Below are 13,909 nucleotides of genomic sequence, written 5' to 3'. Positions count from 1 at the left end.
GAGACACCCTCTTGGACCTTGTTACATATTATATGTTTGTTATTAGGTTTGAAGTACAAGAAACATGTGGTTTATGATGGGCTCGGGGTGTTTGGTTGTAGAAGTCAAGGTTTGCAAGAGTGTTTGATGCTTGGAGTTTTGTGTGGTTAGTTCTTCACATCCAAGTCCCTTTTATAATTAATCTTATGTTATGTATATGTCTTATGTAGTGTGTGTATAATCGTATGGAGACAAAGAAAAAAGGACGGTTTGGATAAGGTGAGTAGAAGTAGTGTGGTTTGAAGCTTCTTTCCACTTAATTGACTAGTCTTGTACTCTTGTTTCTAATTTGGTGTGATTGTTATTCAGAGGATCACATGCATTGTTTTAGTTCTTTACATTAAACCATGGAAACATGTGTGATGGATTTAAGGATTTTTGTTATGTAAAATGGGTTAAAGCCTCACATGACCGATTAGGCTATGTGGAGCTAGGCTTGTTTAGTTTACTAGGTATTAATTCTTTTATGAGTAAAGCGTCATGTTTGTTCCTGTTTTTTGGCAAATAATACGAATTTAGTCCAAAAAGTTTATTTTTTACAAATGGACCATCCAAGTTTTCTAATTCTTGCCTACTACATCCAAATCACTAACGCTGTTAAATTTAATCGTTAAGTCGGGGTAGGTATGTCTTTTCACTCTTTCTTTATTATATGAGTAAAGTGCCAAAATCGTCCCCAAGGTTTGGTCACATTTGCGAATTTCGTCCAAAAATATTTTTTTTTCGCAATTAGACCCTCGATGTTTCTCAACTATTGCCAATTTCGTCCAAATTGTTAACTCGGTCTAAATTCAATGGTGATATGGATAAATAGAATTTTGTTTCATGTTTGAAATATCAATACATGTGAAATGAAAATAGTACGAGACAGTTAGATTTATTTTTAGGTTTGCATCATATTTAGTCATTATATTGGTTTGTTTATACAAATTTGTTTATTAGTAGGGAGTACTAATCACACGTTCCTTTCTTTTGTATTGGTAGTACGAATCCTGAAGTGATTGAGACCATTCAAAAATTTTGCAGTTTTGTTTTTTATGGCTCAAGTAATAATGTGAACAAATCAACTTTTGATTCGGTATACTTTTTTTATTTATTTTGTCTAAGTATATAATAAATTTAATAAAAGAGTGAACTTCGCTTTTGGTTATTGTGGTTTGCGTTATTTAACTCTTTTAATCTAAAAGTTTAAATTTTACATTTTTCAGTCACCATTATTTCAATTAAGTGAGATAATTAAAACCACCATTTATTCTGTTAGTTTTATGAAAAAAACCAAGATGTATTTGTTGTTAGAAAATAACAATCATGTCACTTTACAGTTTCCACGGTCTCTAGTTTATATCTATACCCCAACTTCTAATTAATATGAACTAGTGTAATACCTTCTTTTTCTCAAGTGACTCACTTTTGAATAAAATTTACATTGAAACCAGGCGTGGACCTAGTGAATAATTAGGGGTAGCGGCTTTTAATCGGCAGTGCAAATTTATTTCTTTTGTTATCAGTTTTCGTATTTTGCTACCCCTGAAAAAAAAATAACATTATCCCTATTTGGGACTACCGGAGGGAAATAACTCAGATAGAATTATTATTAGCCAATACATAAAATATGAGATTATTTAAATCCAATTTGCCAACTTTAAAATATCATATATACTCACCAAACTTTAAAATATTATATACTCCTTTTAAAATAACTACAATACCAAATTATCCATTTTAATTTATTCTATAAAAACAATTAAGAGAACATGGTTTAAACACAAAAACTATTTGCATGCTTGGTTAATCTGCATTCCAAAATGGTTAATTTCTTCGGTTGGTGAACAGCTCTGAATAGAATTCCAACTAAAGAGACATTATCGAGACGGGGAGGATACATATGGACTATGGTCCTGATGTTTCAGTCTTAGGGATGGCAATGAAACCCGAACCCAATGGAAAAACCCGAAACCCGACATAAATGGAACGGGTATTACCTGACCCGTTAGGGTTTGGGATTAGTTTTGAAATTTTTCACGGGTTTGGGACGGGTTTGGGATTTCTAATATACCCGATTACCTGACCCGATTACCCGATAACATAGATCCATTTACCCAATTATATACCCGATGTACCCGATATAGCTTATTATATTACATATATACTATATTCCAAATATATTATTTGTCGAAACTTGTTTATGCTAATTATTTGAGATATTTTACCTTTATGGTAACCATCTTTGCAATCGATTAATTATATTTTGTCAAAACCCCGATAGAAACCCGACTGGTTTTGAGCCAGGTATACCCGACGGGTATTTTGTCAAAACCTGATAGGAAACCCAAACCCCGATGGGAAAACCCAAAACCCGCCGAGTAATTACCCGATTAAAACCCGACAGGTTTGGGACAGGTTTGGGATGGAATTTTATAACCGGGTATGGGTTTGGGAATACCTAAACCCGACCCAAACCCAACCCATTGCCAATCAGTCTGTGCAGGTTGTAGTGAACAGATAGAAACAGCAGATCACCTACTCGTCAACTGCCAATTCGCAAAGGTATTCATGGAACAGATCAACAGATGGTGCAAGATTGTCAACACGTTAGGCGACTCGGCCAGGAAATGCTAGAGGCACCAAAGTCATTAAAATTCCAAAGATATACAAGATCATTTGAGCAACTAACGACAATGTTTTCAACACTAATGCTATCGGATAAAGTTTTGGAGGAAACAAAGGCGAGTGCATTTGTTTAGATTACCAACATGGTATAAATGAAAGATATAAATGCTGTAAATTGTGTAATTTTGAGATTTCTCTTCTTTTTCTTTCTTTTTTGCATTCTCTAGCATCTTGCGCGCTTTATTTTTATATAGCATATGCTCTGTACCGTTCAAAGAAAAACAACAGTTAAAATAACAAGAATTCAAATCCATACACACACACACACATTCAATTAGACAATAAATTCGCAATCGACCAAAATTATTTCAATCTATGTGGGTTATGCCCATATCTATCTACTATCTACCTTTAAAGTATGAAAACACTAGTTTTCTTAAGTTACCGTTACATTTGAAAATTAGATCTCAAGCCATGCCATTGAAACCCGCATAAATCTTAACTTGAGCAACAAGTATCCTACATCTGAGCTCGGTCCCAGTCAACCACTTCATCTTCGACTCCATATTCCGATAGCAGGAGCCTGTTACGACCCAATTTGCCCATCACCGAAAGACCTGGAGACAATCACTCGTGTCACATGACATTTTAATAATAAGTATTATTATATAGTTTTGGCAACCATGAGAACCAGTTACTGAAAAAATATATATAATTACCTTCGACTACTCTGTAAAGAGTTGACCACCATCTCTCCCTCGGGACCTGAGCCCTCTCGAGTGACTCGTCAATATCTTTATCATGTTCCCCTTTCAGAACACCCTGAAGAGTTACGACTGCATCCTTTGTTTTCTTTAAGATACTGTTGTCATCTTCGGTTTCCATTAGCACGAGGTCCTGTTGAGATGAAGTGAGACTTGAGGAAAGTGCAAACTGGACAGCAGCCGCCCACCGTGTGGCGGCTAGCCACCTCCTTTGACCGTCTACCGCCGTCTTCTCTGCCTTACCTCCTCCTGCTTCAAATGCTAAGTCACGCAAATATTGTGCATTTGCAGCACCCGTGCTTTGAACCATTTTGGAGAAAGCTGTGTGTTCGTCTTGTAAAAGCTTGACTGGTGAATCATACTCAACAATCTGGAATAATAAAACAATAATAATACCAAATGAGTCATTATTCAGTTTAAAGGAAAACGATAAATAAAAAGTTTATATAGGGTGATGAAGTGATTAATACCTGACCAGCATCAAGGAGAAGAATGCGGTCACAATCAATAATTGTATTTAGACGGTGAGCAATTATAATCATGGTACATGATTTGAATTCTTCACGGATGGTCTTTTGGATAAGTGCATCTGTTCTAACATCAACAGCAGCAGTTGCTTCATCAAGAACAAGGATCTTTGATCTTCTAAGCAATGCACGTGAAAGACTTAATAACTGTCGTTGTCCAACACTGAAGTTCTCTCCAGCTTCTGACACCTTTATCACCAAAAAACGCAAAAGTAAAAAACCGAGTCGATGATCTGTATTAAACTGATTATCGTGACTTCATACTTTTACTATAAATAAACTAGTTCTTCATGAAAATGAATATCCAGACAACTTTAACTAGAGGAATAAAGAGGTCAATTGATGAACCACATGGCTTTGCTTTAAAATAAATGCAAAAAACCGGAAATGAATATGTACCTCAGCATCTAAACCCAATGGATTCCTCCTGATGACATCCTTTAGATGGGCCCTCTCTAATGATTCCCAAAGATCAGCATCATTGTGCTCATTAAAAGGATCAAGGTTAAATCTCACGGTCCCTTTATAGAATTCCAATATATAATGAGAAAACTTGAAATGCTATAGTATCATTGGTGAAACAAATAAGCATGTCATCATATCAGTTACCGCATCCCAAAAAAAAGGCATTTGCACATCACCAAATATAGAAGAATAAGTGAAGTAATAGTTTAAAGGAAGCATGCCAAATGCGCAAAACGGGTCAAAACTCAACCAAAGGGTACTTTAAATGCAAAAAAAAAAAAAAAAAAAAAAAAAAAAAAAGAAAAAAAACATTCTAAATAACTTTATCAAGAAAAAAAAACTAGATTATTAGTGAAATAATATAGTTTTTGTAATCGTATTTGACACACAGACTATTTGTGAACAAATGAAAAATTTTGGGAAAAAAAGGTGTTTCAGGTCAACCCGACTCGACCCGCCCACCAGCCCATTTTTGCCACCTTTGATTTTATTAAATTAGATAAGCAGCATCAAGATACCTGAGAAAAGAACTGGTGCTTGAGGTATAATACCAAGAACCTTGCGAAGATCGGTTAATCCAAACTTAGCAATATCACAATTATCAATAACAATTCTTCCTGCTTCCAATTCCACAATCCGAAATAAAGCATTAAGCATGCTGGATTTCCCAGCCCCTGTTCTTCCCACTATACCAATCTTATCACTTGGAGGAATAAAAAAAGACAAACCCTGCAGCACAGCTGGAAGTTCAGGCCTATACCGTAACACAACATTCTCAAACTTTATAGCTCCTGAAGAAGGCCAGCCAGGTGGTGGGCGGTTATCATCAATAACAGCTGGAGCCTCAGATGGCAAATCAATATAAGTACCAACACGTTCAACAGCATTCAAACTGTTTTCAGCTAAACTTGCAAGTCTAAGGACAGCCGTCAATAAAGTTGTAATGTTTAATGCATAACTTAGAAGTAAACCCATGGTGGATGCAAAAGCTTCTTGATTTCTTGCTTTCCCGTTTTGCATAACAGCAAAAGTGGCAGTTAACCAAATCATGAGACCTCCAACTGTTTCTAATCGGATTGCAAGCCAACGGTTTGCACCCATGTTGACTAATGTGTACCTGATGTTATTGTCCATGGAATTCCCATTAATCTTGGCCATTCGATCGTACGCTTTGTATGCACGAATGGTAGAAAGACCGTTTAGTGCTTCCCCAAATTGTGCATACACAGGAGATCTTGTGACGGCGTCTAGTCGCTTTACCTCACGAGCAGTGTCCTGAAAGAACCAATAACCAATCAAATAATTATTAAATATTTTCTATAAATGATCAAATGGGTCGACCCACCCATTTTGCCTCTTTCGTTTTGAATATATACATGTTAAACTGACATACCTGATAATAGAGATAAGCTGCATAAAAAACCAACAGCAGCGGCAAGATAGCCCAAAGAGACATGGTGCTCACTAGTCCAATAAGAACAAAGGTTGACAAGAGTTGTGACATTTGGCTCAAAAACATGTTGACAAATGTGGCAATATTTCGATCTATGTCACCAAGATCTTTTGCAAATCTGTTAATGATACGTCCAAGTGGATTGGTGTGGAAAAAGACCATAGGAGCCCTCAATATGGAGTTAAGCATAGCATTGTGCAACTTTCTAGCTGCATAAAGGCTTGTCACAATCAACCAATAAGAACTTACCAGCGTCACCAAAACCTGAAAACCAAATTAATCCATAACTTCTGACTGATGGATTTAAAGTCAACCAATGCAGTAATAAAACTAATTAGAAAGTAGAAACATACTTGACCAAGTGATAAAAGTCCATAGATAATATTATAGAATAATGGGGTGTAGATCTTTGGTGAGCTTTCATCTGTCCATATGCTTAACCATGTGCTGCTCAGTATTCTTAAAGTTTCTGTTGCAGCATATCACCCAAACAGTATAACCACAACCCACAAGCCTCCTAATGCATCTTGATATCTGAAATAAAAACACAAAAAATAAATAGGAAGTTTCGACTTTCAGTTCCATATCTATAATTTGCCAAGATTTACACAATAACATTCGTCTTACCTCTTCAAAACATCATAGCTTACAACACCTGTTTCCCGTTCTTCTTCCTTGATAAGAACAGATTTAGTTTCTTTCTTTTTACCAGAACCCTTAGCTAACTCGCCATTAGTAACAGGTTTTGATGTTTTTGAGTCGTAAGCTCCCACCTCTGGTTGTTCCTCCGCATATTCTTCCATTTTACCTGCATTTTCCATCAGTTTTTGGAAAAGTGCACCATTCTGAGAGAGTTCCTCATAGGATCCTTCCTCTGCCACAGTGCCTTCATGGACCACTAGGATCCTATCCACTTGTGAAAGAAAGTGTAGCTGGTTTGTAACTAGAACTCGTGTTTTTCCTCCTAATTCTTCTTTAATGCATTTCTCAAAAACCTGATAATTGAATCATAGTTAATACTGACCAAATGCTTAAAGATAGGGGTAATTAGGTAATTTACCTGTCTGGCCACATGAGCATCAAGAGCACTCAAAGGGTCATCAAACACATATACATCTGAATTAGAGTACACAGCTCTAGCCATGGAAACTCTTTGCTTTTGCCCTCCACTAATATTCACCCCTCTTTCACCAATCTCAGTAAGATCACCGCCCTGCCATAACACCATAAAACATTTAACTAAAAGATGAAGATATGCTAACATAAACTCGAATTTAATGAAACATGATACTTACAGGAAGCAATTCCAGATCATGCTCCAATGCAGTTACATCTAGTGTTTTCTCATACTTGGCAGGTTCAAAGGGAGATCCAAACAGTATGTTGTCACGAACCTGGAAAATAAATGTATAAATATCAACTCATTATACTTCACTAACACTTATTCATGCTTGATGATAATAATCAGACTAAAATCCTAAATTCGCACTGAATGATTTTACAAAGACAATGGAATTCAAGTATATGGCATGACGTACGGTTGCATTGAAGATCCATGAGACTTGTGGGACATAAGCAACTGTTCCTCTCAAATCAACATGTGCATCACTAACTGGAGGAAGTTCTCCAAGCATAGCAGATATAAGTGATGTCTTTCCCTCCCCTGTACTTCCAACAATTGCCACCAGACTACCCGTTGGTATGTCTAGATTAATATTTGACAATGTGGGTTTATCGGCCTGCACAATAAAACAAAAGAAGTAAACGCTCTGCATTGTGACACATCAAAAGAAGAATTTTAAATAAGACCTTTGACTCCCATGAAAAGAATCCGTTCCTGATTGAGATAGCTGGAAGTCCTGGTTCAAGAGGTGGATTTGGAAGAAGAAGTCTCTCCTCAGCCAAGAGTAGCTCTTCCAAACGTTTCAAGGATACATTGGCATTTACAGCCTGTAAATGAGCTAATATAAAATATATAGAAATATGGAATGAAAATAAAAAACAAATGAAATAATTACACAAAACCTGACTGATAGTGCTTGGAAGCATGAAGAGTGGAAAACGTAGCACAGCAAACAAAGAAATTGATGTGAAGGCTCTAGCAGGTGTCAGATCTCCTCCAAGTAAAGTAAACATCCCAAATGAAACCACAATCACCACCACTGGAATACTATTTAATATGAAAGTATTCAACTGCAATATAATTGTAAACAATATCTGACACCATTAAGCGCCTGTAACCATGAAATCATGTAAAAGTATATGCTTGGTAACATACCGCTCCTAGCATTTGTACTTTCCAAAACCATGATAACTCTTCTGTTCGAATATTCTGGACCTTTTCTTGAAAACTATTCTCCCAAGCATAGCATCTGAAACAAAATTAGAAAGAGTCAAAATGATTATTAATATTTCAAATTATGCCCATTAACAAAAGCTGGTAAAAGGGAAATTTTAGAGAGAGTACTTGACAGTGTCCATGGCTGCTAAGATTTCATTCATGAGCCTGATTCTCTTGTCAGTTCTCTGCAGTCCTTCCTTGGACATTTTTTGCATTCTACTGATAACCATAGTCTGTTTCCAATACTTTTTCGCATTAATATTACATATATGAAAATGTATGCATGCTTATGTGTGTCTGTATTGCCATCGTACCTGTATGGGAAACATGCAAACTAGCAATAATGCACCAAGGATGGAAGCAACACCCAATTGCTGGTAGAGAAGAACCAAAGAGAGGATGATTCGGAAAGGGGCAGACCACAAAGTGTGAAGTTGCTGGGTTACTTGCTGTGGAAAAAGAAATTAAAATAAGATATCCGTTAAACTAATTAAAAGCATCATGCTTATAGGGATTGCCTGTGGAATTAATCACATTATCATTATCATAGGTTAGCAACTTAAAATACTGCATGGTTTCAACAAAGCCCTTCTCTAATGGGCAAAACAAAACTAGCTAAAAAGACAACGGATCATAAGACGTCCAAATTGTATTTCTAACGTGTTAAAACATCCAAACTCGTTTATTCAAATATCATTTTATTACTAAAAAAAAAAAAAAAAAAAAAAAAAAAAAAAAAAAAAAAAAAAAAAAAAAAAAAAAAAAAAAAAAAAAAAATTTAAAAGTTAGGAAATTAATGCTGATGAAACATGCCTGGAGTGATTCAGAATCCGTTGTCATCAAGTTGGTTATCTTCCCGGATGCAATATTTCTGCGACTCTCATTAGTTAGCTTTAAAGTCTTCCGGAAGACTGCAGCAATCTTGAAAAAAAACATGAAATCAAGTAAGCGTACCAAAACAAGCTCCACACATCCAATCAACAAGAAAGAAAACTAGCAATTGAATTGTCAACTAAGCTATCAGTATTTTAATACAATATGAAACTTGTTTGGTTTCTATGCTCCAGTAGAACAAAAGAGAATATGATGGATTCAGCAGTAAATGAGATAAGACTAGATTACAAAGTTTATAACTGGTAACAGAACAAAGGTGCCACTTCTTCCCAAGAAATTTGCCTTTTTATGTACCATGTTATTGAACATTTTTATAAGAAACAAGTATAACTGCACTTGATGAGAGTAAAGTAGTTACCAGAGTTGAACGAAGGCGGAATCCTACACGCATGACATTCTGAAAATATTGAGCTTCGCACAGCACACCAAGTACCTAAATCAATAACCAATATTTTTAACCTTTAATATTAAGTTAAAGTAATCAAAAATCCACAAGTATTAGAATCCCAAAACGGTAGATATAGACGAATCAATCATTTCACTAAATAGTGAAAATCTATATATAGATTCCTTCTTTCTTTGTAATGTCACAAGAAGCATATGCATCAAAGAATGACTGGAAATCATATGAATCTTTGAATTACAAAAGAATAGTATGAATAAGAACTGAAGTTATAGAACTTGTACCACTCCAACAAAAATTGAGAATGCGTAGATGTAGCCAATCTGAGCAGGACCACGTTCTTGCATAGACTGGAAAGTATAAACAATTAGAATAGATATTAGGGGGCTACTTAAAACAGGTAAGAAATGGAATCAAAGCAGCCAATATTTTTTATGCAAAGAACAAATAAACTGTATTAGTCGGAAATGTTTGGAAATAACAAACTCACCAGTAATAGCTCGTTCAAAATCAGTGGTCCAACAAACTGTGAAAGATCATTTCCTATCTACAAAATTTGTGATTCATCGAAAAGTCAAAAGTCATGATATTCATTAAAATCTTATTTACATGGTTTTTTTTTATTTGATAAGTCAGCAATGACAATGTTCTTAAGGAACCAATAACATGTGAGATTCAAAACTATGCAAAAATCAGTGAATTCGGAACTGAAATAAGCATTGGATACCTTCCAAAAGCCTCCCCACCAAAACCTATAACCAAATAACAAGAAATATTTTAGGTTTCTCATACTTATTGTAATTATTTATTACAGGCGATAAAACTTTATAACAAAAGGTCACTATACAAACCTTCCTCCTAGGCTACGATGTAAAGCCCTTAAAAGCCACGGTTTAGGTTTACGGGCCTCTTCTGCCCAATACATTTGAAATCTGAAGGGCAAAAATGTAATTCATCATTAAGGAAAAAAATTACCATAAAGAATTGAAATCCCATCAATCAGAAAAACAATGTAAGCAGAAATAATAGCTTACCTGCTGTTTAGTGTTTCTGTTTGATCCCACGTGTCTAGTTTCCATATATCCTTCTCTGTAAGAGGTCTTTTGTGTCCCAAATACATGAGTGGATCCATCCAAGAAAAGAAGATACCTAAATAGAAACAAGAAAATATCACATTATACTCACAAATAAATGCAATGAAGTATATAATCAGAAGCCAAAAGGTTGCAATCAACTTCAATAGAAATAGATGCAATAAAGCATGTGTACTGTAAAACTAAAGGAAAAATAAAGCATATCGTCAAATGGTAACATATACGGCTTTCATATATCAACCTTAAAAAACTACAAATAAATCAGTAAAACTTAGTAACTTACTAGAAATAATGTTGGTATGCCTCTCAGGACAGACTTCCTCTCCACCAGCAAGTTCTTCGTATTCAGCATCATCCAAAGATTCGGCCCGTATTGGGGTATAACCCGGGTAAGGATCCAAAGAAGGAAGATAGACAAGCAAGCATAGTCCAAACAGAACCTACATCAAAGAAAACTATATATTTGAATACAATTTACTTTTGCTGTTAAACCATTTGACTATCCAAACATATTACAAATTTACAATCGTTTAATATGTCCGTTATCGATGTTGAAAATTTTGATGGTATGCAGCATATGCATTTTGACAAATATGCTTATGTAAGTGTAATTGTAATTGCTAAAAATAAACACCAGCTTACATCAACTGAAGTTATAAAAGATACAAATTACATAGCATGATGAAGAGAGCATATCACCTGTATGGCAACCTCACTGGCAAAGAGATATAGTACATATCTGCAAGAAACAAGTAATAATGAAACCATGAGTTCACTTATAAATCTCATTTTTACTTATAAAATCGTGGCCTCATTACAAAATGCCAAAGTTCATGCACACATACATGGCATCTTAATGCTAAAAGGCCTTTCACATACGGTGTCGATATAAAAATGAGCAGAACAATTTAACTTCATGCGGTTAAAGAAACAAACCTGGTGTAATATTTGCTGACAGAAAGCACAAGACTGAGCAACACTGCATCCCCAAGCAAAGCATAAACGACAGCGAACCTCACAAACCAACGAACTTCATAAACATAAACCATTGTTTCGAGACCAACCACGACCAACATACAGCCCCATGCAAGAGCCTTAATAACCAAGGTCACGATCTGCAATAATTAATGAAATTTAGAAGCATGGTACAGATCATTTGAATAAGATTTCAAAATTTTCTGTGATATCATCACCGCGGGTGTAGGTTAGAACAAATGAGCATGTTGAAGTAAAGGTATGCAGAAAGAAACAAACCTCGTATGGAGCAAGACCAGTCTCTCCGTCAACATTAAAAGCCGAAATGCCCAGTATCAATCTAAACAGAGGCTCAACAGTACAGTACAAAGCCAGCAATCCCAACCAATAGTTGTAGATATTTGACCTCAATTTAAACCTTTTCACTTTCACATCCTTCTTTGTAACCCATATTCTGTATACGCAAGCCCCCAGAATCACCAAATGAGAAATGCCGGTGACCAAAGAATCTGTTGCACAAGGAGTGAAAGGCCCAAATTCATTTTCCACTGCAGTTGCCCAAACACCATTTTCCACTGGACGACAATATGAAACTAGTGGATTGAAACCCATATTCCCTTAATATCAACCAACTGCTTCTATATTGTAAACTTCATTTTTTGTCAGTTTCCCCCCTTTCCTGCAAAAAATACAACCATTCTAAAGTCTAAGCCACTAAAAATCCCCAGTCAAAACCTGCCATGATTATAATTTGCTAACTACTCAGGATCAAAACCATTGGAATTGAACCGCAAGAACCTGATTATTGAGATACTAACTGTATAATTACCTAACACATAAACCAAGCATTTGGTTATATTTATTAAAGTAGCAGTAATCATTTTTGAAAGTGAAAATCCAAACACTACTCACTGCTTACATGAAATCGTTGGTAATTCCAGACCATATTCACAAGTCGGCAAATATGGAAGGACCTAAGTTAACAAGACGGTCAAATTGGTTTAGTTTCCTAATCGTTACAACTGGAATCGAACCGCAAGAACCTGATTATTGATATACAAAATGTATAATTACCTAAGTCATAAACCAAACATTTGGTTATAATTACTAAAGTAGCAATAATCATTTCCGAAAGTGCAAATCCAAACACTACTTACATGAGTTCTATTGGTAATTCCAGACCGTATTCACAAGTCGGTCAAATTGGTTTAGTTTCCTAACTGGTAATAGGACTAGTATGGTAATGTCTTGGTCCCCAAGTTATGGTTAGGTCTTTGGATGTGTAATTAATAGATTCTTATAGTACCGATTTTTTTAGTCAGTCTCCTCTTGCAATAATAAAGTGTTTATCGATTAAATTGAATAACACTAGTAAGAAAAAAAGTCAACTCCTACTAATATACATCTTAGAATTCACATTCACATTTCAATAATCACGTAACCCTAACCTAACTATCCACACCTCAATTCATTCAAAGTTCAAACGCTAGATTCAATCCTAATAACACATTTCAGCTCAAGTCCTAAAGCAAGTAAACAATCAACAAATTCCATAACAAAACAACAACAACAACAACAATAATAAAGTGTTTATCGATTAAATTGAATGCCACTAGTAACCTAAACAGTTCATACTGAAGAAGAAAAAAAAGTCAACTCCTACTAATATACATCTTAGAATTCATATTCACATTTCAACAATCACTTAACCCTAACCCTAACTATCCACACCTCAATTCATTTAAAGTTCAAACACTAGATTCAATCCTAATAACACATTTCAGCTCAAATTAGTCCTAAAGCAAGTAAACAGTCATCATATTCCATAGCAAAACAATAATAATCAAGTGATCACGTTCAATACCAGAAGTAAACAGTCAACACGCAACGAACTGTTGCGTTGAATCACAATTGATAAACATAAGCAGTAGCTTCAATCGATTTGATCAGCAAATACCTGTGCAGTTGAGATCTGTGGAGTAGAAACAGATCGATTGATGATGATGATTGACGTACAGAGTGAAGGTATATGATAGCAGTTGCAGATTCAGTGGATGGGTGGACGTGACGACTGAGGGAAAGTGAGTGGAAGACAAGACTTTGAATTATTATTATTATTATTATTATTATTATTGAAGCATGTGACATGAAAAATTGGATGCAAACTAAAATTTAAATTTATAGTCTACCCAAAAATAATGGAGAAGCGATTATGACCTTTTTATTAAGGTGACTGGCTTGATATCCGGCTTCCTTCTAGATTTTTTTTGGCATATTAGGTTTTTTTCTCCACTTATTTCTATAAAGTATTAAATATTGATGTCATGAATGACCTTTTTATATG

The 13,909-nt window shown here is 35.3% G+C and overlaps 1 pseudogene across 1 annotated transcript; it reads right to left on the bottom strand.

Moving 5' to 3' along the window:
• Nucleotides 1-2,922: 2,922 nt before the first annotated feature.
• On the bottom strand, nucleotides 2,923-13,570 carry LOC143549711 (ABC transporter C family member 2-like; annotated as a pseudogene). The gene is made up of 28 exons (XR_013138178.1): nucleotides 13,523-13,570; nucleotides 11,845-12,244; nucleotides 11,527-11,705; nucleotides 11,290-11,329; nucleotides 10,874-11,030; nucleotides 10,531-10,645; nucleotides 10,348-10,428; nucleotides 10,224-10,248; nucleotides 9,987-10,043; nucleotides 9,781-9,846; nucleotides 9,452-9,526; nucleotides 9,009-9,120; nucleotides 8,514-8,644; nucleotides 8,326-8,432; nucleotides 8,137-8,230; nucleotides 7,884-8,051; nucleotides 7,668-7,808; nucleotides 7,397-7,597; nucleotides 7,154-7,252; nucleotides 6,919-7,071; nucleotides 6,486-6,853; nucleotides 6,212-6,392; nucleotides 5,799-6,122; nucleotides 4,924-5,680; nucleotides 4,340-4,461; nucleotides 3,884-4,129; nucleotides 3,369-3,783; nucleotides 2,923-3,266 (listed from the first exon to the last, which is right to left on the bottom strand). The product of XR_013138178.1 is annotated as an ABC transporter C family member 2-like (transcript).
• Between the last annotated feature and the right edge of the window lie 339 nt (nucleotides 13,571-13,909).

The sequence above is a fragment of the Bidens hawaiensis genome, unplaced genomic scaffold, assembly GCF_021521415.1.
Source record: "Bidens hawaiensis isolate Kalapana, Puna unplaced genomic scaffold, B.hawaiensis_p1.1 tig00015763_1, whole genome shotgun sequence".
NCBI lineage: Eukaryota > Viridiplantae > Streptophyta > Magnoliopsida > Asterales > Asteraceae > Bidens > Bidens hawaiensis.
Note: the sequence above shows the minus strand (reverse complement) of the source record. Positions and strands in the feature narration are given on the sequence as shown.